The sequence below is a fragment of the Lactuca sativa genome, chromosome 3 (assembly GCF_002870075.4).
Source record: "Lactuca sativa cultivar Salinas chromosome 3, Lsat_Salinas_v11, whole genome shotgun sequence".
NCBI classification, from domain to species: Eukaryota; Viridiplantae; Streptophyta; class Magnoliopsida; order Asterales; family Asteraceae; genus Lactuca; species Lactuca sativa.
Genome location: NC_056625.2, coordinates 141197115 through 141220937, shown reverse-complemented (window position 1 = coordinate 141220937; position 23823 = coordinate 141197115).

Sequence of the window (23823 nt, the reverse complement as noted above, 5' to 3'; positions counted from 1 at the left end):
AGAAATTCTTTAACCATGCTGCTTCCTTTTCTACCTCACTTGTTGTGATGTACTCTAATTTACATGTCTAGCCAATATTTGCTACTTGGAACTCTTCTATGTGACTGTTCCACCAATCAATAGAAAAACCCAGCCAGATTGTAAAAAAATATTATCTCTGTTTGTTTGAAAATTGGTGCTACTAAAACCACTCACTTTAATTTCAAATTTCCTACCCAAAAAACTAAGATCATATGCATATATATATATATATATATATATATATATATATATATATATATATATATATATATATATATCGCAAATACTTTAGTATGTTTTTCACTGTAGTTCAATGAGTTGCGCCAGAATTTTGCTAATATTTGTTAATCATGCTCAAAGCATAAACCACATCAGGTTGAGTACAATTCATAACATACATGATCGATCCTATTTTCGAAGTGTATCGTACTCGACTTATCGCATCTATTTCTTTATCACTATTGGGATGTTGAGCCTTGCTCAAATTGACAGTGTGATGCATGGGTAAATCCCATTTCTTGGAATTCTCCATATTGAACTGTTTCAATATTATACAAGTAAGTACTTTGGCTAAGCCCTAAGAGTCATATTCTACTATCTCTATAACTCATTATTCCAATAATAGACTTAGGTCTCCTAGATTCTTCATAGTGAAACATTTTGCACACCAAGACTTCATCTCTCACAAAGTTGGAACATTGCTTCCTATGAGGAGTATGTCATCAACATAGAAGATTATAAAGGTCACTACACTCCAATTAGATTTGACATAAACACAAGACTGATCCTTACTTCTATAAAATCCAAACTTGTTGACCTTTTCACGGAAGCAAAGATTCTAGCTATGAGATGCATGTTTTAGTCTGTAGATAGACTTCTCAAGATTGAACACCTTATTAGGGAATCTAGAATGTTTGAAACCTTTTGGACGAGTCATGTAAACGTCTTTAGTCAGTTTCCCATTAAGGGAAGTGGCTTTAACATCCATTTTCTATACTTCATAGTCATGATAAGCAGTTATGGAAAGCATTATCCTAATTGACTTAATCTTGGAAACTTGTGAAAAGTTCTTATTTTATTCAACACCTTGGGTTTGTATCAATACCTTTACAACCAACATTTCCTTAAAGTTTTGTACAATAATATCCATGTCGATATTCTTCTTGATATCCATTTGCACCCCATTATCTTTCGAGCATGTGTATGATTAACCAATGTCCACACTTTGTTATCGTACATGAATTTGATCTAGTTATAGAATGCCTCTTTCCGTTTTACAGCCTCAAGGTCTATCATCGCTTCCTTGTAGTAAGTTGTCTCATCTAAATTTACTAGCATATTATCATTGATAATTATATCCCCATATTCCGTTATATGGAAACCATAAAACTTAGGTGGCATACTAACTCTACTAGATCGATAAAGAGATAACAAATTTTCAATGGGCTCAACAGTTTCACCCCCAGGTTGAGAGCTAGTGCCATCAAAGGTTCCTTCATTGGATGACTCTTGAATTTCTTTAAGATCAATTTCACTCCAATTTTCCTCTATGTATATGAGCTCTCTCTCGTGAAAGACTCCTCTTCGAGCTTCAAAGACTACATTGGTATATGGTCTATAAGCATGTATCCTAAGGAATTTTCTGCATAGCCAATGAAAATACACCTCGGGGCTCTGGATTCTAGTTTATCATAGGTTTCATGCCTCACAAGATCTTGACAACCGCAAACCTTGATATGTGCATGCGAAGGAGGTTTCCCTGTCAACATATCACGAGGTGTTTTACAAAGAATTACCCTAATTGACTTAATCTTGGCAACTGCTCAAAAGGACTCATCATAGTTAACTCCTTAGATTTGAGTAAATCCCTTTGCAAACAACCTTACCTTTCATTTTTTGGTTAAGGTGTCTAAGTCCATAACTATTTCTGGTAAGTACTTGACCCGACCCGGCATGGTCCATTTGGGTTGCATGGCACCATACAATTGGATAGACTAAATGAGAGAAATAACACTTGGAGATTATTAATATATTATAAGTTCTAATATATTAATAATATTATTTGATTAGTTTGATCAAGAATTAATTTAGAATTAATTAAGTGATAAAAAAGATAACTAATTAAATATATGGGTTGATTATGTAAATCATCCATATCTTGTATAGTGGGCTAAGAGGCTCCATGGATTATCAAGTTGGGTTCCACCCATAGGATGCTCCATGGGAGTTACAAACCCATGAGTCATGGAAATGAAGAGTCATGACACATTAGGGTGTACATGGTGTAACCCTAGATGTGTCAACACTATATAAGGGTCCCATTCTCCACCAAAATCGGCTACACACATGTGAAACAAGAGGGCTAAGCCGATTTTAAGAAGTGTGTGTTCTCTCAAAAGTCTTTCCAAGAGCATTTGGTGTTGTGTGAATCATTCATACTTAGGGTGCTAGGCTCACAAGGTTTCAGGGAACACTTTCATGAATCAAAAATTATACTTAAAACTTTGTAATTTTGATAACTTGTTGTTGTAAATGGATTAGCACGAACATTACACCATCTAAAACAAGTTTTCAAGTACCAAAACAGTTTAGGTTAATGTTCCTAGTCCATTTCTAGCAACAAAAATCGAAATTCTGAAAACTGCAGCCTCTACTCGTCGAGTGCAAGAACTGACTCGACGAGTAATTTGCAATTGGTCATGGACTCGTCGAGTCCCCCCATGGACTCGGCGAGTTCATACGGGCAGAAAGTAGAAAAATCAAATTTTCAAGTAGTTTGCACAAAAATCAAACAAGCAACCCTAGGCTCTAATACCACTTATGGGTTTTTGAGCATTCTAACACTTCCTAAGTGTACATGCAACCCTAATAACCTTGGATCTATGTTTGTCTAATTATCATGCAAAGTTGTTTTCCAAGGTTATGAACCTGTGTAGCATACATGGGGTACAATTTTTCTTTGTATAAAAGATAGAACTACATACCTTGTTGTTGAAAGTGTTCCTTGAAACCTTGTGGGCCTAGCACCCCAAGTGTGATGCCTCAAATGCTTCACACAACACCAAATGTTGTTGGAAAGACTTTTGAGAGAACACACACTTCTTAAAATCTGCCTAGCCATCTTGTTTCACATGTTGTTCATATTCATGTTCTTGATCTTATGATGTTTAGATGATCATAGGAATTGTTTGTAACCTTTTTGGTAGATTAATTCTTGATCATTATGTGTTTTAATGGAGTCCATAACTTGTCCTCAAGTTATGGAAAACCAAAAGTCACTTTGCTTTAAAACCATTAAAAGAACACATGGGTTATAAAATGAAGAGTCTTCATTTTTAATACCCTAATTAACTCATAAGTTACAAGAAATGAAAAGTTTTGAAAGTTTACAAAACTTGCCCTCAAGTTTTGGAACAAGTAAAGTCATGTTAAAACTTTAGTTCCAATCCTTAGAATTTTAAAAGTTAAAATTCAACCCTTATACTTATAATATTATAAGTTACTAATATATATATATATATATATATATATATATATATATATATATATATATATATATGTATAAGATTATAGTCGTCTTACCGCTAGTACGCCTCATTCACGAAGCCAGTCTATAAGGTGGGTATAAGGTTGTTGCCTATAAAATGGCAACTTAATGGGTGTCCACTCTCACCCACCGCTTGCTTGACTGGTGGAGGGTCGTTAGCCGAACGGGTAGGACAAGGACTTATAAATTCTCATTAAAAGTATGATGAATATTATAATGTAACTAAATGCTTTAATTAAATTCCCAATCTTAGTTACTTTAGGAAAAATGTGAATAAGGTGCTAATCCATGAAATTACACTTTACACTTTGTTTAAGTCATTAGTGGAGCGTGTGTGGTCAACCGGCACACTAACTTGGACTTAACAAGGTAGGTAAAGGGTGACTTAAGGTTTATCATAGTATCGGTGGAGCGTGTGTCGTTTACCGGCATATCGATTGAGTAATAAACTTTAAGGGTACCAAGTGATTTGCATGGTTACTTCACACCTCGTTTTGTGATCCTCGGTATCCCAGTCACAAAACTTGGAGGGCACACTCGAGAGTGAAACATGACTTTGAAAAGTTCATTGAATCTCAAAAGAATCTAGGAATTTCTAAGAACCAATCAAAAACCTAATATTTAATATTTTGGTTTTCATGGTGGAAATTAGTGAATCGTCATTCACCTACCTTTCAAATATGTTATAGCTTGGATTACGGCATACCTCTTCTATGTTATAATATATTGTGATTGGATCCTAGCCTTAATATTACATTTGGGTGTTTTATTAAGGACTCTCTTAACATCTAAACTAATCTTGTCCTCTTCCTTCAGATGTCTTCAAACATTGCTGCTTCTGGCTCTAATCCTAATGGCTCCTTTACCCGTATGAACTTGTGTGGGAAAATCACTTTTGATGGATCCAACTTCAATGAATGGATCAGAAACATCAGGATGATTACCCGCTACGAGGACAAATAATATGTCCTCGACAAGGAGCTTAAGGAGATTGATGAGTCCACTGCAACTCCTCAGGAGATCGCTGACTTTCAGGCACATGAAAGGGATGCTACGAAAGTGGCATGCATCATGATGGCCACGATGACAGCGGAACTCCAAAAGTCCTATGAGGACTTCTACCCTTTTGAAATGCACCAAGATCTTATGGAAATATACCATCAAAGTGCACGACAAGAGAGGTATGAAATCATCTGCTCCATGATAACAACCATGATGAAGGACGGGGAATCCGTCACGAACCACATGCAGAAAATGCAAAGGTATGTGGATCGGTTGCTAAAGCTTAATGTGAACTTCCCTGAGGAGCTTGCAATAGATATCATTTTGCACTCCTTACCATCGTGCTATGATCAATTCCGCATGACATATCACATGAATAAGGAAGAGGTCACACTCAGCAAACTTAGGGTCTTCTCAAGACCGCAGAAACAGGTCTTAAGGGGAAGTCGGTTGTTAACACTCCTACTCCAAACTCCGCTCCGGTTTTGGCAATCGGGAAAAGTCAAGGGAAGAAGAGAAAGAGCTCTTCGAAGGGTACCAAGGCTAAGACCCTTGATGGCTCTTCTTCAAGTTGAACCAAGAAAGGTTTCGTCACTCCTTCTTTTGACCCAAAAGCGGCTGAATGCTTCTATTTCCATGAAAGATCAGATTGGAAGCGAAACTGCCCCAAATACCAGCAAGATGTGAAGGATGGGAAAGTTAAACCCAACCATGCAGGTATTTACACTATATTATCTAATAGCTCACCCTATTCTAACTCTTGGGTCCTTGATACCGGTTGTGGTATTCATATCTGTTCTGATTTGCAGGGACTAAGAAGAAGTGAGAATGTGGAGCAAGGAAGAATAAACTTAATCATGGGGAATAGGAAAGCTTTCCCTGTCACCAAGATTGGAGTTTATACTTTATCGCTAAGTAGTGGGTTTAGTTTAGATTTGAATAAGTGTTGTTATTCGCCAGAAATGGCTAGAAATATTATTTCCCTTCATGCATTGTACAAACAAGGTTTCACCTTTTCATTTGATAATGAAGTTGGTTCGATTAATGGTTTCTTTAATAATGTTCTTTATTTTAAAGCATTACCTTGTGATGGCGTGTATGAAACAGTATCTGTGGTTGATAATTTAGGAAATAATGTATTGTGTATTGATTCTGTTAATAATAACTTGGATAAATCATCATTATGGCCTTGTCGTCTTGGATATATAAGCAAGAAACACATAGGCCAACTCCAAAAGGATGGAGTGTTGGAGTCATTTGACCTAAAGTCAGATGATAGTTGCGAATCATGCTTACTTGGAAAAATGAAAAAGTCACCCTTCACAGGTTCTTGTGAGAGGGGTGAAGGTTTATTGGATCTTGTACACACGGATGTGTGTGGGCCATTCAAACATGCCACAAAGGATGCTAATCTTTATTATTTGACTTTTACTGATGATTACAGTAGATATCGATATGTCTACTTAAGCAAGCATAAGTCAGTGACTTTCGAAAGGTTTAAGGAATTTAAATAGGAAATCGGGAATGAATTGGGCAGGAACATTAAGATGCTTCGATCCGATCGAGGTGGTGAGTATCTTAGTTTAGAGTTCCTCGACTAGCTTAGGGAATGTGGGATTGTCTCACAATTGACATCTCCCAGGACACCGCAGTTGAATGGTGTAGCTGAGAGGCGTAATCGAACCTTGTTGGATATGGTTCGTTCCATGATGAGTCGAGCTTCGCTACCAATCTCATTTTGGGGGTATGCCTTAGAGGCTGCCACCCATATCCTTAATCTAGTCCCTACAAAGAAAGTTGCCAAAACTCCTCATGAGATGTGGACTGGTAAAGTACCCAAACTAGACCACATCAAGATTTGGGGTTGCGAGGCTTTCATGAGATGCGAGACTCATGATAAACTAGAACCCCGAAGTGAGAGGTGTATGTTCATTGGCTACCCACAAAGATCCTTTGGGTACCTCTTCTACAGACCTAGTGATAATGTGGTCTTTGTAGCAAGAAGAGGAGTCTTTCGAGAGAGAGAGTTTATAAGCCAAGGAGACAGTGGGAGGCAAATTGACCTTGAAGAACTTCAAGAGTCAAGTGGTGAAGGAACTTCAAACCCTAGCCCTCAACTTGAGGAGGAAACTCCTGTTGAGCCAATTGACGAGTCTACACCTCTGAGACGTTTCACGAGATTTAGGAATGCTCCTGAGCATTACTATGGTTTCCATATTACTGCGGAAGGTGAGACACTTATTAGTGATGAGTCACTAGTAGGTCTGGATGAACCTAACAGCTACGCGGAAGCCATGGCAGGCCCTGAGTCTGCTAAATGGAAAGAGGCAATGGACAGCGAGATACAGTCCATGTATGACAATAAAGTTTGGAACTTGGTTGAGAATGTACCATGTCGTAAGACAGTAAGGTGCAAATGGATCTTCAAGAATAAGACCGACATGGATGGTAATGTACACACTTATAAGGCTCGACTGGTTGCAAAGGGCTTCTCTCAAACTCCTGGAGTGGATTATGATGAGACTTTTTCTCCAGTAGCCAAGATTAAGTCTATTAGGGTTCAGTTAGCCATAGCTGCATTTCATGACTATGAAATATGGCAAATGGATGTCAAAATCGCTTTCCTTAATGGAAAGTTGGCTAAGGATGTCTACATGAGTCAGCCAGAGGGTTTTCTCAATACAAAGTACCCTAATAGAGTGTGTAAGCTTGAAAAATCCATTTATGGGTTAAAGCAAGCACCTCGTAGATGGAATCTTTTATTTGATGAGAAAGTCAAGGAATTTGGCTTTTCTAGGAGTGAAGATGAATATTGTATATATGTCAAGGCTAGTGGGAGTATAGTTAGCTTTTTGGTATTGTATGTGGATGACATACTACTCATAGGAAATGACATCCTAACTTTGTAGGAGGTTAAGTCCTAGCTTGGGAAGTGTTTCTCTAAAAAGGACCTAGGATAACCTACCTATATTCTAGGGATAAGGATCTTGAGAGACCGGAGTAAAAGACTAATTGGACTTAGTCAGAGTACCTACTTGGATAAGGTGCTGAAGGGATTCAACATGCAGGACTCCAAGAAAGGAGAGTTACCCATCCAGAGTAATGCCAGATTGAGTAATACACAAAGGCCTAGTACTGAGGCTGAGATAGCAGAAATGAGTCGAATACCTTATGCTTCGGCTGTATGATCGATCATGTATGCTATGACGTGTACTCGACCTGATATAGCCTTTGCCTTGAGCATGGTTAGCAGGTATTAGGGGAACCCTGGCAAGGCACACTGGACTGTGGTAAAGAATATCCTCAAGTACCTACGAAGGACTAAGGACTGGGTCCTTACCCTCGGTGGGAGTGATGACTTGAGAGTTGTAGGGTATAGTGATGCTAGCTTTCAGACAGATAGGGATAATTTCCGCTCTCAGGTAGGCTGGGTCTTTACTCTAAATGGAGGAGCAATTTATTGGAAGAGTTCCAAGCAAGAGACAGTGGCTGATTCAACTTGTGAATCAGAGTATATTGCAACTAGCGAGGCAGCAAAGGAGGCGATATGGCTGAAGAACTTCATTGGAGACCTTGGAGTTGTACCAGCTAGTAAAGAGCCAGTGAAAATTTTCTGTGATAGTGAAAGTGCTGTTTCCTTAGCCAAGGAACCAAGGGATCACGGGAGATCCAGACACATCGACAGAAAATACCATTTTATTAGACATCGAATAGAAGAAGGACTCCTCGTGGCAAAGAGGGTATCATTGGATGAGAATCCAGCAGATCCCCTCACGAAGGGACTGACTCGGGTTAAGCATCTCCAGCATGCTCGGAGCATAGGGCTAAAGGATGATATTAGATTTAGTAGTTAGATAACCTCGAAATTTGTAAAGTGTAATTGACATTAGATGATGAATAAAAGGTGTTTTATTTATGAGTAAAGTGTTGCTATCTCTTGTCAATCGTTTACTATATTTCTTTTTGCATGTTTTGACTTCCAGAATAATTATGTTTGGTATATCATATTATTCAAACCTCCACAGTCGGTCATATGTCGGAAGTATGTATGAATCAAGACTGTCATGATTGGTTGCAGAGGTCTGAGGTGTTGGACATGGCTACGACAATCATGAGTGCTCATAAGTTCTGAGCATTGGACTCAACCCACACTCACTAGAATCACTTCATGGAATTCATGTCGAGTGATCGTGAGATGGTAATATCATATAAGTCTTCAAACCTAGAGATATGATTTGTTACTTACAAGTTGGTTATGCATTGATTGTACGAAAACGCATTGGTAACTCGATGTTATAAAACGTGCTTTTGTGTATAATTCAATGAGTGGTAGAACAAACGTATGAGTCGAAGTTTATCTGTTCCTTCTTGGATTAGAAGCTGATATATGGGCCCCTCGATGATTTTGTTTTGACCTATGTACCGGGCCCGGTCAGAACTAAGTTGATGTGTTCAATTAAGTTCTTTGACAAACAAATCGGGAATCGAGAAACAAACTGATGGACAATAAGTAAGACATTGTTCCATGTAATTGTCCGGCTGATATCTGGAACAGATGATTATATGATCACTTATCTTAAATGGCATATCAACATCTTCTCAGTTCCGAGAGACCTTGAAAGAGCTACGATTGCCGATCGGTTCCTGAAGTATTGCAGTTATAGTTATTAGACTTATCCAAGTGGGAGACTGTTGGATAAGGTGTCTAAGCCCATAACTATTTTTGGTAAGTACTTGACCCGACCCGACATGGTCCATTTGGGTTGCATGGCACCATACAATTGGATAGACTAAATGAGAGAAATAACACTTGGAGATTAATAATATATTATAAGTTCTAATATATTAATAATATTATTTGATTAGTTTGATCACGAATTAATTTAGAATTAATTAAGTGATCAAAAAGATAACTAATTAAATATATTGGTTGATTATGTAAATCATCCATATCTTGTATAGTGGGCTAAGAGGCTCCATGGATTATCAAGTTGGGTTCCACCCATAGGATGCTCCATGGGAGTTACAAACCCATGGGTCATGGAAATGAAGAGTCATGACACATTAAGGTTTACATGGGGTAACCCTAGATATGTCAACACTATATAAGAGTCCCATTCTCCACCAAAATAGGCTACACACATGTGAAACAAGAGGGCTAGGCCGATTTTAAGAAGTGTGTGTTCTCTCAAAAGTCTGTCCAAGAGCATTTGGTGTTGTGTGAAGCATTTGAGGGATCACACTTGGGGTGCTAGGCTCATAAGGTTTCAAGGAACACTTTCAACAACAAGTTATGTAGTTCTATCTTTTATATAAAGAAAAATTGTACCCCATGTATGCTAGATAGGTTCATAACCTTGGAAAACAACTTTGCATGATAACTAGACAAACATAGATCCAAGGTTATTAGGGTTGCATGTACACTTAGGAAGTGTTAGAATGCTCAAAAACCCATCAACATTTCTATACATTATCATCCATGTCGGTCTTCTTCTTAAAGATCCATTTGCACCCCACTTTCTTTTGACCAGGCGTATGATAAACTGATGTCCACACTTGGTTGTCGTACATGGATTGGATCTTGCTATCCATTTCCTCTTTCCATTTTTCAGCCTCAGGTTCTGTCATCGCTTCCTTGTAGTTAGTTAGCTCATCCAAATGTATAGGTCTAGTATCACTGATAAACGTATCCCTATCTATCATTATATGGAAACCATAAAACTCTGGTTGCATACTAACTCTACTAGATCGGAGAAGAGTTAACAATTTATCAATGGACTCAATAGGTTCACCCTCTGGTTGAGTGGTAGTGTCATCGAGGGTTCCTTCATTGGATGGCTCTTGAATTTCTTCAAGATAAAGTGCACTCCCACTGTCCTCTTTGGATATGAGCTCTCTCTGTCTCTCGCAAAAGACTCCTCTTCATGCTACAAAGAGTACATTGTCAGATGGTCTGTAAAAAAAGTATCCGAAGGACTTTTGAGGATAACCAATGAAAATACACCTCATAGATATGGGTTCTAGATTGTCTTGGGTTTCTAGCTTGACAAGAGACTCACAACCCTAGAACCTGATATGTGCGAGAAAATGAGGTTTTAGTAATGTCAATCCTTATACACCTCCTTTTCTCGCACATATCAAGGGATAGGGTTGTGAGGATCTAGTTAGGCGTGAAACCCTAGACCTTGACACAGTCACGCTGACTTCATCAATGCCAGTGTCTCAAGGCATCAATGCGAAGAAAAATCATGTTAGCATGGTATGCATATTTAATGTAATCTCTTGTAAGTAATGTATCTACGTAGTTAGTTAACAAATCTAATATCTCAGTGATATAAGATATTCTATATTATTATAGTATATTAGGTGATATGCTTGGTTTGTAGAGATTCATGACGTATTTACTTTCCATTATATACTAGTGTTTTGATCTCTAGTTGATTATCGAACCCTAGAGCTTTGTGTTTGTTCTTTTGGTGAGAACATTCTCTTAGTGAATACCTTTGTGATTATTTTTTCTCTTATTTGTTTACTATTAATTGATATCGATCAAGGAACCTGCAACTGGTATTAGACCAGATTGCTCATATCTATTAACTATGTCCACCTCCTCTTCTTCTAACCCCACTAAAACCACCTTCGGTAACAAAATTACATAGTCGTTGAAAAGAAGTTTACCATGTGGAAATATTAGACAATGATAATTCTTGGAACTATGTATTATTCAATAATCGATATCATCAAAAAATAGTCATCACGTTCGTATGTACTGGCCCATGAAGGATAATGTCAAATAAGGTGATCTAGTCGAAATACTTGTTCCTTAATTTGACAATGAAGAGAAACGTCTCGTTTCTCTTGATGTAAGAGCCTATGCTGATATTCGAAACTCTCTTCCATATGATATATGTTGCTTCATTCAAAACTTTCGATCAGCCATGAGATGATGGATATGCTGACTATTGCTTATGAAGACAGCCATGATGTAAAGGCTGTTAACAAGAATAGTCTGAATCATCAATATGAGTATTTTTCAGCAAAAGAATGAGACGGTTACTCAGGTCTTCAATAACTTTAATTGCTTAGTGAATGATATGCATCATCTTAACATGAACAAACTAGAAATTCTTTGGTTCTCAAGTTTCTTGATTCATTGAAAAATAGATGGGAGCATCATGTAGATGTTTTGAAGAAAAGTGAAAATTTGCAAACATTGATCTTGCTTCCTTGTTTGGTGATCTTCATAACCATGAAGAAATGAAGATTTTGAGAGGATATCATGCAAGACTCTTACAATAATAAATATTTGGCACTTTATTCGAAGAACTCTTTTCAGAATAATGACAGTGATTTCTATGATGATTCAGAAGGTGAAGCCTTAATTGTTAAATGATACATTAGCAAGAGTGATAAGAAACCATCTGGACTCAAAAGATTTCAATAACGTCTAAGTACATCAGCATCAAAAAGAACATATGTTGGAATAAATCCGGCCAGTGAAAGAATACAGAGCCCTAAGTGCTTCAACTGTGGAGAAGCTGATCATTTTGCGAGGGACTATAAAACCACAAAAGTTTTAACTAATGAAGATTATGATGTGAAATACAATAATATGTTGGATTCTCTTATGAAACAAGACTTTGATGTAGATGTAGAAAATATGATCACTATTGAAACAGAATAAAAGGAAAAGTGAATGATTTAATGCACATATGCACTTTAAAATTATGAAGAATGAAGCAACGGTTTGAGTACCTTTGAAGTCGATCTAGCTAAAGTTGCCAAGGATTATAAGTAATAAAACTAGGTCTCTTCATCTTTGTGCCTCATAAACAACCTTATCACCTATTCTAACAATGAAAAATACATTACAGTTAATTACCTATGTCATCATCTCTCAAAGGTTAACCAAGAAAAGCACTCACTTAGATTAGAGATTCACACATTGATGGAAAGTTTAACAAACATGGAAAATACACTTGCTTTATCAAACAAAAAAGTCACAAATCTGTCTCTTACAAATATTGATCTTCTTTCTAAAAATGATAGAGCCGAAATGTATGTTGATAATCTTCAACATATTTTGAATAATTAGGCCCACTCTCATCATTAGTTAAATAAAATAATTGACGCCCAAATACCTTATCAGTGTGAAAAAAAATTCTTGGTGGTAATATTGATGAGGTTGTTAACATTTATAAACAAACTGAAACTGAACAAACTTTCCTTCCTCTGAAGATCTCAAATAAGATTTTAAGTTTGGGTTTTTTATTCAATCATTCATAAATAAATCTCTCATTGATAAACACATGATAACCAGCACTGATTGTGTCCCTCTTTGCACTACCCATCGAACTGCTTTGGATCCTTCCATTAGAAATTCTGTCTTTGACATTCCTAACCTAACCATTGAGATGTATCTTAAGTTTTCCATTTCTAATGGAAAATTTCTCTTAATACATGAGATACTTAGTGAGTTCCCAGAATGTAATGTTGACTGTCACGTCATTGATAATTCTCATTCATCTGACACTGATTAATTTTTTTGTACATCAGCGTCTCAGGCCCACTCTACAACCTGTCACAAAGACAAATCTTTGTCTCTAAGACTTATTCCAAAATTCATGAAAAAGTTACAACTATTTAGAAACCTTAATTTTTAAAGAGTGTCAACAAAAATAAAATACATGGAGTAAGGGTGAGTTATCGTTATGGAGATCCTTCTCATAAGATTAGTGAGTATAGCTTTGATGAGGAAACTAAAAAATTCACAATATTTTTTAAAAAAATGAGAAATGGATCAAAGGGAATAACTCTCTAAACTATCTTCCCTTTGCTAGTTATGATGTTTTTTCTTTAGTAAAGAGACCTATTAAAAAATGGGTCTGTGTGTCCTAACTTATTTTATTAGTACTATAAAGTTAGGAGAACATGTGGTATCTCAACAAGGGATGTCCCAGGCACACAACAGGATTCAAGTGTCTCCTAGATGATTTTTTTAGAAAAAATGGCCCTAAAGTGACTTATGGAGACGACAACAAAGGAAAGACAAAGGGATTTGGAATGATCAAGTGCAAGTCTATTGAATTTAAGAATGTGTCATATGTCAAAGGTCACAAACATAACCTCATTTCAGTTAGTCAACTCTATGATGTTGATTAGTGATTAGGAGGTTCGTTTTAATAACAGAAGGTAGCATCATCGACTCAAAGAAATCAGTTGTTCTCTCTGCTTAAAGGGAAAAATGATATCTATGTGTTGGATATGTTTTTAGCCGATTCAGATCTTATACATTGCTTTTTCTCTCGATCCCAAGATTACCTAAACTGGATATAGCACAAAAGGTTGCCTCGTCTTCATATTAAAACTCTTCCAAAGAGTTCTAGAAATTAAGTTGTTAAAGGAATTCCTAAGATGAAGTTTCACGATGACAAGCTTTGTTTAGTATGTGTCAAAGGAAAAGAAAACCAAGTCGTCATTCAAGCAAAGAACATGTTTCGTTATCACCGATCCTTTCAATCTTCTTCGCATGGATTTGTTTTGTCCTGCTCCAATCAAGTCTAGATCTAGAAAATGATTCACACTTATTATTGTTTATGAGTTCTCAAGATTTAATTGGGCACTGTTTCTCTATAAGACGAGTCATGCTGCTGAGGAAATTATCTCCTTTGTTAAAAAGAATGAATTATTGTTTGTGATGGGTATTATGCAAAACATATAAATTCTATGTGTGCATGCAACCCTAAAAGATGATCTATGTTTTCTCTAATTGAACTTACAACTTTGAACAACAAATCAAGAACCCTAATAACACTAGGCTATTTTCGAAATCATACTAATTGGGGTTATGAATGTTTACCTTGATTGTTATTGTTGTAAATAACAATGAATACATTCTTGAAAACTCTTGGAAGCAAGCGCCACAAGTGTCGCGCCTCTAATGGTTCACACCCAATGTGACATCCCCATTTTATCGGCCAGAAAAGACCGGTTTTGTTTATGCTTTACAAATAAGCTTGAGTGGGTCAGGTTAGGAAACCTGGTGAGTACATAGGGTTTTCAACCCATAATAATATAATTATTATGTTTAAACATCAAACAATCAACCCAATTACCCATCCCCATTATCTTCTTTAGTCTTAAGGATCTACCCTAAGAATCATCTATCCTGCATCCGTTCATTTCGAAGTCCATTACTTATAGGTTTGGTATAACAGACACTAAGTCCATAGCTGCCAATGTTTGTGCATAAAGCACTAATTCCATAGCTGCTAAAGTTCATCCATCGGGTACTAAATCCATAGCTACCAGTGTTTACCTAATAGGTAAGAAGTCCATAGCTACCAATGTTTATCTATCAGGTACTAACTCCATAGCTACCAACATTTATCTAAAGGTACTAAGTCCATAGCTACCAACGTTAATCTATCAAGTACTAAGTCCATAGCCACCATCATTTATTCAATAGGCACTAAGTCCATATGCCGATGTTAATTGTTAGACACTAAGTCTATAGATGCCAATGTTCACTCATATCATCTTTCGTCTCTCATCATTCATCTACCCATGTTTTACCCAACATATTCGTAAATATTAAATACATATACAGTTTAAATCATTTAAAAAATGTATAAAATCGTTCATCTGGCATAGATAACAAGTATACAGACAATATGCACACATAGCACATAATTTATATAAAATACTTCATATCTATGTGTAAGATGAAAGTAACTATGCACTCACAACACGTAATTTATATTAAATACTTCATATCTATGTGTAAGATGAAAGTAAATATGCACTCACTTGTTAAAGTGATGATTCCAAACTCGGGCAGCGCTTCGCTTCTAACGATTATATTTTCCTTTAACGAAACCTAGCATTATTATTGCTAAATTTTAGTCTAATCTTTATTGCGACTAATTATCAATCTAGATTCATCATTAACTCAAAGTCTACTTCATGATCTATCAAGTAAGGAACAACCAGGTAGGATCATATCGGAGGTAGGGTCCGTTTGGTATACGAATTATACTGTTTGGATATCCCACTTTAAACACCTCACTAAATCACAAACTAGACATCATCCCCATAAGTAGATCAATCAGTATAATGACTTGGAATCAGTGATGAATCATGTTTATAAGTTCATAATAACAATAATAACTTAAACATAAGTAGGGTAAGCATAACTCACTTACAGCGGGTTTTTATTAAAAACCAGGCTTCGCTGGAGAAAAGTTTCCAAGACGAAAAGCTCTTTTCTCGGAGCCTTCGGGAGCCTTGGGGCTTCCTTCGGGTGCTAGGGGGTTTTCCTAGGATTTAGGGAGTTTAGGGGGGTTAGAGAGAGAAATTGAAGTTGGGAGGTGTGAAGAATGAGGGGAACCCGAAACCTCTATTTATAGGCTATAAATCACCAAACTCGTCGAGTTAGCCTCCAAATCGTCGAGTTCAGTGCCAAATGTCACCATTCTGGTGGCAAAACGTGTGTGGCCTACATTGTGCCACATCACCCCTTTTGCAACAGCACCCTGCCGACTTCTAAACCTCGTAACTTTCACATATGATCTCCATTTTTACGTTCTTTATATCCACGCTAGGTAAAAACAAGATCGACAACTTTCATTTTGACTCTGTTGGCTAATTCCAGACCAATCTTAAATTTAACTGTTAGAGGAGATTATACTGCTTAATAACCGCGAAAAATTCGTAACTCCTTCATACGGACTCTGTTTTCATTTTTCTTTTTATCGTTGAGTTCCTATTAATGAGATCTTCAACTCTCATTTGGGCCACATAGGCCAAAAATAGCTCGAACTAAAATTCGAGTTTCGGGTCATGCAATGTTATGCCAAATGTTAGAAAATTCACAACTTCCTCATACGAAATCAGATTTGGATGTTCTGTTTATGGATGCTCTCGGTTTAACATATTTTACGAATTTCGTTTAGATTACTAAGGCTAAAAATTCCTCTATCATAAATTCACTATTTACGTCTCCCGGTGTCGTGCCGATTTTGCCGTAAAACTTCGACGGGCCATAACTTCTTCGCTAAAACTCAGATTTCGGCGTTCTTTATATGTATGAAACCCTTGTAACATATACTAAAACTTGGTTAAGATTAATGCTTCTAAATAATCTTCCATGAAAAACTCATTTTTGATGCTCATTGTCTCTAAATTGACTCGCCTGAATCTGCGGGCGTTACACCCAAACCCTAGCAACCAAGGAACTTGAAGAGACAGAGGAGAAGAGATGAGAAATTTTGGAATTCCTATAGGAAGGAAGGCTTGGACAAAATTAAACCCAAGGAGGGGTTTACATAGGTGTTAGGAAGGTACTGGATAAGGCAGGTATCTCCAAGATAACCCTAATTCATTTTCTTCCTACCTAAGGAATCCAATGCACCCCTAAAGCCTAAGGAAACCCTATAAGGGATTCTAGAATTCGTCCCCCACCTAGGGAGGTTCTAGAATTCCATAATGCCCAACTATTGAATATTGTCACCTTTAGTCCTCTTACTTTTAATTAATCCAGTTAATCCCAAAGTTAATTCCAATTAATTTTTGATTAACTATTAATTAAGTATTAAAATTTATAATTAATATATTATTCCCATAATTTATTAACAAATAATTTATTTTGATTTCTCTTTAATTTATTAACCATATAATAAATTACTAAATCAGTCTCTCTCTCTAAAAGCTATTATATTCAATTGCTAGGCTTGAGGGCAAACCAAAAGGATTGTGATGCCATCAATTCAAGTTTATACTTATTATATTTATGGGCTTAGACACCTAACCCAACAGTATGATCAAAATGTTAGGCAACGTCGAAGTGATCATGGCACTAAGTTTATAAATTCCACTATGGAGGATTTTTGTGACGAAATAGTGATCACTTAAAATTTCTTATATATCCATACCTCTCAACAAAATGGAGTTGCTAAAAGATGAGATAGGACATTGATTGAAGCTAGACACATTATGGTGGTAGAAGCTAGTTTACCACTTTCTTTTTGGGCTGAAGACGTCAAAACTAGATGTTATACCTAAAATCTACATATAATTGTCAAGAGTTATAGGAAAACCTTCTATGAAATCTTAAATTGATGAAAGCCATATATCTCCTATTTTGATGTTTTTGGATGTGTATATTTCATATTAAATCAAAAGGATCAACGCTCAAAGTTTGATGCTAAATTTGATGAGGGTTTTTTTTGGGGTATTCAAATGAGTCTAAATTTTCTCGAGCCTTCAATGTTAATTCTCAAATCATTGAAGAATCTATTCTTGTGATCTTTGATGATGAATTCCATCCAAATAATCATATTGATCATCCATCATCCATTCTACATGAGCTCACTCACTATCCATCTGTTGATTTTGTGATCATTGAACCTGTTATTCCACTTGATCAAGATTTGTTCTGTCATCTTCTAAACTTACATAATATTTTATTGAAATCAATGATTCCACTATTGAAGAGCCTAAAGGCCCTTCTTTTGAAAATCATGAAAGTCCCTCATGAAATTCTAAGGGACATTCTCTCAATTTAAATGGAACTAACTCCTCAATGAAAAATTTATTGTTCCAGGTCAACCTGATGACCAAATTATTGGAAATATTTTTGATGGAGTATGTATTCGGAGTGAAGAGACAAACAACTTCTGGTTAATTGTGAACATTGTTTACCTAGTTAAACTGAAGTTGGTCAATTATGTTCTTAAAGATGATGATTGGAATAAATCCATGCAAGAAGAGTTGAACAAGTCTGAACTTCATAAGGTGTGGACTCTTGTTCCCTTTTACGAGAACAAAACGATCATTGGTGCTCGCTGGGTGTTTTGAAATAAGATGGATGAAGAAGGAATTTTTATTAGAAATAAGGCATGATTGATTGCTCGGGTATTTACTCAATTGGAAGGCCTCGACTGAAATGAAACTTTTTCTTTACTTGCAAGACTTGAAGCTATTCGACTCTTTCTTGCATATGCATCTTATATGAACTTCAAAGTGTATAAAATAGATGTCAAAATTGCCTTCTTTCATGGATAACTTCAAGAAGAAGTATTTGTCAAATAACTTCATGGGTTTAAAAGCGAAAAGTTCCCTGATCAAGATTATAGGCTGGACAAGGACGTTAATGGAATTAAGCAAGCTCCCAGAGCATGGTATGATACACCACCGAATTATCTCATTAAGAATAAATATCAACGTGGTGACATTGATAATACCTTGTTCATCAAACAATCAAAGTCTCATATTATTCTTGCTCAAGTGTATGTTGATGACATCATTATTTTATCCACTGATGATGCCCTCGGTAAGGAAATCACTGATATCATGGCTCGCCAGTTTGAGATGAGCATGATGGTTGAACTACCTTCATCTTGTGACTCAAAGTCAAACAAATTCTGGATGGTATCTTCGTTTGTCAACGAAAATATATGCACGACATGCTGAAGAACTTCTCTTTTTCTTATTTTAAGCCAATAGAAACTCCTATGTCGTCTCCTGCAAATATTTCTGTTGATACTGATGGTTTTGACTTCTTTCATGGAGAACTTCAAAAAGAAGTGTTTCTCAAACAACTTCATGGGTGTAAAGTGAAAAGTTTTGTGGTCAAGTTCATAGGCTGGAGAAGGACGTTAATGGATTGAAGCAATCTCCCAGAGCATGGTATGATACACCATCGAAATATCTTATTCGGAATGAAAATCAACGTGGTGACATTGATAATACCTTGTTCCTCAAACAGTCAAAGTCTCATATTATTCTTGTTCAATTGTATGTATATGACATCATTATTTTATCCACTGATGATGCCCTCGGTAAAGAACTCATTGATATCATGGCTCACCAGTTTGAAATGCTCATGATGGTTGAACTAACCTTCTTCCTACGACTCCAAGTTAAACAACTTATGGATGGTATCTTCATTTTTCAAAGAAAATATATACATGACATGTTGACAAACTTCTCTTTTTCTTATTTTAAGCCAACAGAAATTCCTATGTCCGCTCCTACAAATATTCATGTTGATACTGATGGTGTTGATGTAAATGCAACTTTGTGTCAAGGAATGATTAGATCTCTACTTTATCTTAGAATGATTCATTATGACATTATTTTTTCTACCATCATGTGTGCTCGTTATCAAGCCTATCGAAAGAGTCACATATTAAAGCTGTCAAACGGATCTTTAGATACCTAAAGTATTCTCGAAATCTTGGAATATGGTATTCTCGTGACTCCCCATTTGAATTGGTTGGTTTCACTAGCTCTGATTTTTCAGGATGTTCTTTAGATCGAAAAAGTAGTTCTGGTGGTTGTCAACTTTTGGGAAAAAAATTGATTGGCTGGTCTTGCACAAAAAAGTCATCGATTGTGTGTTCCACTATTTAAGCTGAATATGTTGCCATTGGGAGATGCTGTGCTCAAATCCTTTGGATTTAAAATCAGCTTCTTGACTACAGTTTTAATTTTCTCAAAACTCCTATTTGTTGTGATACTACTAGTGCTATTTTTATCACTCAAAATCAAGTTCATCACTAAAAGACAAAGCATATAGAGATTAGGAATCAATTCATCCGGGACAACGTTTGGAAAGGAAAGGTTTAGCTAATGCATATCCCTGCTAATGATCAACTCGCTGATATTTTCACCAAACCATTCGACGTACAAAAGATCGATTTTGTCACGGGTGACATGGGCATTCTTTCCTTGTCCTGAGATTCTTTTTACTTATTTAGTGTCATAACCAGTTCTTGTAATTTTTGGCTGTTTTATTATGTCTCTGGTACTCATTTCCTTGCTTTCAGAGAAATAACAAAACTATATTTTCATTATTTTCTTTCAAAAATTTACAAGAAATAGTTTTTCTTTACCAAATGAGTATACAATGTATTTTTTTTGAATAATTCTTATTGTCTTGTTCTTCTTAATGCACAAGTCTTAGGGTGAATCATCCACTCTTTCAAGGCCTCCTTTTCCAACATTTTTATCATCAATCATATCATTTAATGCAAATGAATGAACAGTCTAAATGACTCTTCATCCCTTATTCAGTGGATGAAAGTTTCAGTTTGAAGGAAATAAATATTGAAGTCAGGCACAACACATTTTTTTACGCGAGATGAGAAGAATATATACATGCACAAAATGATATCACTGTTCCTGGTGTCACATTAGGACTCTTCATTTGATGCAATTGAGTGATGTGAAGGAAAATTGTATGGCATGTATTATTTTATTTTATGATGCTCTCCTTGCAATCATCATATATCATGGATGCAAGCATCCAATGATAGCTCAATAATTCTTGTCTACCATCTCTTGGTTTCAAAACTTTTAACTTTTCGAGTATCTTTCTGTTGACTTTTATCGCTCGAAGACTTCAAGTTTTGAGCTTCTTTACTTGTTGGTTACAATGCTTGTGCTACCTCATATCTCTTCTCTATGAGAATCTTGGAATCCATTAGAATAATTTCATTTTTGAAGGATAATAATCTCTCTCTCTCTCTTGGTGTTTAAAAATCTTTGTATCTTCATATGTTTTTTGATGTGAAATAAATGCTCATTTGTCTCTATTTATAGACTAAAGTTGGTCTGACTTGTTTCTTGAAGAATGGAAATATTTTATGATCATTTAGTTCAAAAGATTCTCCATATCGGATCTTTATCATCTTCCTAAAAAAGCTACACATTTTCCTTTTTGACTCTTTTCTTTTTTACAATTTCTTTTGTTTTTATTATCAATTATGTATCGTACCATATCAAAAAGAATTGATGGTAAATAGTCATTCTAGACCAAAAATTTCACATAACTCTATGATACTAGGAGTTGAACCACTCCTTTTTGATGAGTTATGCACTATCTATGATTCATACAGATTACACCTTATGGTGACTGATACATCCTTTTCTCTTACAATACGTTTTCTATCATAAAACTTAATGATCACTATACGATTCCATACATTGATCACAGTTTGAAATTTTCTGCCGATGGTTAAGCTATTGTAGTTTATCACACACACCAACCTTTTCTTACCCTATTTTTCTTCTTTAAAGACTTATGATTCAACGTATGATCCTAGACGTTGATGAGAACTTGAAAAAATCATGTTGATGAGTATATGATGTACCATGGTATATTACACGCACCTACCTATACTTGCCCTATAAATCTTATAATAAAGAACTTTATGATTCATAATGAAAGCCATACATAAATAAAAATTCAAAATTCTACGTGATGGGTGCATTCCATATTGGAATGTATTACACGTGTCATACCATTCTTCCCAAATTGTTATGCTAATAAAATTAGTAAATGATTTAGCCTATAAAACTATACTATGATGAGACTATGCAATTTTATGTAAATGATCATCTATTGGTATAACATAATAGTGTCATGCACCAAAATCCATCCTATCATTTCGTTGCACCTATATGGTCGTTTTGTTCACTCAACTCGTATGGAGAGCTCAATTTTCTGATCAATAAATTGCTAAGAGGGAGATTTTCTTATGATGCCAAAAAGAGGGAGAAATAAATGAATTGCATAACACTATAAGGGGGAGAAATGCACGAATTATATAACATTATAGGGAGGGGGTAAAAACTGAAGAAGAAGACCCATGAAATCTAAAGAATAAGAGTTTAGGTTTTGACATCATCAAATCAGGGGAGATTGTAAGATGAAGTCTTAGAATCTAATGACGTAAAACAGTCACGCTGACATAATTAGCCCCAACGTCTCAAGGCATCAGTGTGAAGATAATTCGCTTCAGTGTGATATGTATATCTAATGTAATCTCTTGTAACTATAGTATATACTTAGTTAGTTAGCAGATCTGATATCTTAGTGATATCAGATATTCTCTATTATTATTGTAGATTATGAGAGATGTGTGCTTTGTAGGGATTCATGTCATATTTACTTTTCTTTATATACTAGGGTTCTAATCATCTATTGATTATCGAACCCTAGAGCTTTGTGTTTTTTCTCTTGGTGAGCATATATTCCACAGTCCACATCTCATGAGGCATTTTGGCAACCTTTTAGGTATGAATAAGATTGAGGATAGGGGTGGTTGTCTCAAGCATACCCCCAGAACTATATAGGTAGTGAAGCTCAACTCATCAATGAACGAACCATGTCAAGCAAGGTTCGATTACGCCTCTCAGCTACACCATTAAGGAGTAGTTTCCTAGAAGTTTTCAATTGTGAAACATTTCAACATTCCTTTAAATAGTCGTTGAACTCGATATAAGATGTTCTCCGCTACTATAAGATCGAAGCATCTTTATATTGTTGCCCAAATGATTCTATACTTCATGTTTAAACTATTTTGAACTTTTCAATGGTTTCTGATTTTCACTTGCTTAAATAGATATATCCATATCTACTATAATCATTAGTAAATATCATGTAGTAGTAGTTTGCATCCCTTGTGGCAGATCTAAAAGGACTACATACATTAGTATAGATGAGGTCTAACAATCTTTCACCACTTTCACAAGTTCAAGTGAAAGGTGATTTATTCATCTTGCCTAATAAACAAGAATCACATTCATCATCTGATTTTTAGTCGACTAGTTCCATCACTCCATCCTTTTAGAGTCGAGCGATGTGTTTCTTGTTAATAAGTCAATGTCGAAAATTTCATAAGCATACCTTGTCTAAACTATTAGAAGAATCAATACTAAAAACATTATTTCCAATTTCATACATACACACAATAGTTTCATACACGTCATGACAAGGATAAGCTTTAAAAACAAATGAATTATTTTTATAAAATAAAATTGTAACACCCTGTTTATTAAATAAATAAACAAGATTAAATAAACTAAATAAATAAATGAACCCCGAGATAAGAAATATATTTTTATATTATTTTGTTCGAGCCCTAAATCCATAATAATTAAGGGATGTTAGCCATGGGAATTAGTTGTAATAATTTTTGGAATTGTGGGGGTTAAGTGTAAATTTTGGAGCCACTTTGTAAAGATTTCTTAGGGCAAGGGCTAAAGTGTAAGTTTTGGAGTTAAACTGAAAACAGAATTGTGAGGAGGGGGCTGAATTTGGATATTTGGATCGAAGTTTGGAGGAACATGGGATATACTCGATAACCTATTTACCCTACTGTTATATTGCCAAACCCTAGCACATCCTTTCCCAGCCGCCACCATCTTCTTCTCCACCCTCCCAACCGCCATCTCCTCGCCACCTC